This window comes from Plecotus auritus (assembly GCF_963455305.1).
Source record: "Plecotus auritus genome assembly, chromosome: 3".
In the NCBI taxonomy this organism is placed as follows: domain Eukaryota; kingdom Metazoa; phylum Chordata; class Mammalia; order Chiroptera; family Vespertilionidae; genus Plecotus; species Plecotus auritus.
Genome location: NC_137772.1, coordinates 163,195,300 through 163,198,243, shown reverse-complemented (window position 1 = coordinate 163,198,243; position 2,944 = coordinate 163,195,300).

Here is a 2,944-nt window from a genome sequence, read left to right as displayed (position 1 = left end):
TTTTGTGTGTGTGTTTTTAAACTCATTTGAGGGAAGCTAGAGTTCTCTACAGTTTCTCTTCACCATGTATACATCCATCTTTTTAGCTTAGCTTGTAATATGAATTTTTAACGGATCTATATGTAGTTAACAGTAAGTGGAAATTACCAATGAACATCTTAGACCCCAGTGGTTTCGTGTGGTGTTTGTTGGATTTTTAAAATTTATGAAGCTGTAACCTAAAAGTTTTATTGTTACTATCTTTAGTTTTTCATTCTTATGTTGATTTTTACTCTGAAATATTTTTTATTGTTTTCCGTTTAGATTTCCACGAAAAAGAAATTTTTAGACGTAGAAGAGCTACCTTTTATCCCTTCTGTCTTCACAATCTTCTGTTAACACCACTGCAACCCCCAAAGTGCCCAAAGAATCACATTAGATTTTTATCCATTTGGATTGCATTGAAGCTATGCCGCCCTAGCCGGTTTGGCTCAGTGGATAGAGTGTCGGCCTGCAGACTGAAGGGTCCCGGGTTATAGCTTCTGGTTAAGGGCACATGCCCAGGTTGCAGGCTCAATCTCCAGTAGGGGGCATGCAGGCAGCCGATCAATGATTCTCTCTCATAATTGATGTTTCTATCTCTCTCCAGCTTCCTTTCTCTCTGAAATCAATAAAAATATATTTTTAAAAAATTACAGGATTTAAAAAATAATAAAAAATATTTTTTAGAGAAGAAACTATGCTAGTAGTTAATGCCATTTTAAAACAAAATATTTTTCACAGAATTGTAGAGTCTGTTTTACTATCATGACTTAAGTTTCAGATATTTTAGGGCTGAGGCCTCCTGCTCTCATTCTATAATCTATGGATGAAGTCCCTTGTGGTGTTAAAATGTAATTGTTTTAAATATTTCAGTTATCATCTGTACTTTCGTTTCCTTTTAATTTTATAAAATTAATAAATATTCCAGGCATACAAAAACGGACAATAAAAAAAAATCTGTGTTCCAATACCCAGCTAAAATGCACGTTAACATTTTGTCATATTTGCCTGAGCCTTTTAAAAGAAATAAAATGCCACAGCTATGGTTAGAGATTGCTCCCTATTCTTCTTGCCTTCACTCTCCTAAATTTGGGGTGTAGCCTTCCCATCTCTCCTTTTTAGTTCTTTATCTTTAAAAGGAGATGAGTAATTATCACTTGATGGGAGTTAGTGTTAATGTCAAGGGCTTTGAGGATCTGAAATAGAAGGTAACACGATTAAGTATCATAATGATGCAGGACTTTTCCATCAGATATGTGCTTTCCCATAGCCAGTTCTTATGAGCGCAATGAGGAAATGCAGAAGCCGAAGATGAAATCTACCAGACACAGACATCAAACTATGTGGTTCATGGAGTTCTCACACTAGGTAGCATCCCTTGCATAAACCATTTTGGCTCATTCTAGTAGGTCCCAGATATTTGGGGTTGACAAGTCTACTTATGAGACAGACGATTTATTTTCCTCCCCCACCTTGTCTTGTACTCCTGGGTAACCCCCAGGCTCACAGATAGCATATCATTTTCTTGGGTATGGAGGATGTGCCCAAATATGGAAAACTTATCCTTGTATGTAATCATATAATTTTATTTGATTTAATCCCTGTAAGAACTCTTCAAGGTAAGTACTATTAGCCCCCATTTTTCAGATTGGAACTGAGGCTTAACCAGGGGAGACAATTTACTGTGGGTCACACCAGCTTGGCCTGCATTTCAACACTGGCAGTCTGATTTCCAATCCCACAACCACCAAACATATTGCCTCCCAGTTATTATTTATTTCCATTACTGTCATGAGCAAAATGGAAGTAACCAGACTGACAGTCCATGCCGAGGGACAGAGAGGCAGACTGTGCTAGTCTAACTACCCCGGTGCACAACCTCTAAGCACAGCCCTGAAATAACCAACTTCCATCATCGAGCTTGAGTTCATAGAATTTCTCAGAGAAATTTCAGCACATCTCTTTTCCTTTTTTAATATATTGTTATTGATTTCAGAGAGGAAGGAAGAAGGAGAGAGAGACAGAAACATCAATGATGAGAGAGAATCATTGATTGGCTACCTCCTGCATGCCCCCTACTGGGGCTCAAGCTGCAACCTGGGTATGTGCCCCTGACCAGAATCGAACCGGGAACCCTTCGGTCCACAGGCTGACACTCTATCCACTGAGCCAAACCGGCTAGGGCTCTCTTTTTCTTTTTTAAAGCCATTTTAATTACCATCTTTTGGAACAGGTGCTGTTTGTTTAAATGTGAGAGAATGCCCTTTCTAAATTATTGTAAGGGGACCTATTCAATTATCATTTTGAAATCTTATTTCTGATTCTCTTCTGTTGACAGAGGAGAACAGAATTTGGCAGAAATATGATGAAAGGGACTTTCCCATCAGAAAATAAATAAATACCTATTACCTAACCTACCTACATAAATAAGTAATGGTAATATATAGGATGATATGGGCTGACTCATCTGGCTTCTACAATAAAGTACATATATTAACTCCATAAAAAGGCATCCTAATTAGGGCGGCTTCGGAGTTGTTTATTTCAAGGACCCATGCCAGTGCCTCGCATTATTAAGCTTTGCTGTCTTTAGACTGTCAGTTTTTTCCATAAAATGGCCACAGAATTCCCAGGTACCACATTCAGGCAAAAAAAGATCCATTAGGAGAAGAGACAGTCTTTTTTTGCCAGCATTTTTTAAGGCGACGAAATTTGTCCGAAAGCCACCCAGCAGACTGTCCCTTAGGTCTCAAAGTCTCCGTGGCCAGGGCTGTGAGACCTGTTCATGCCTAAAGCGATGGAGATGGAACCCTCAAACCTAAAAATCAGGCCTTTCTGGTGGGATGGGAACTCCTTACCTGAAAGAGAGGATTCCTGAACAAAGTCCTTGTTTGGTTAACAAGGATGTGGGTAATGGATGTTG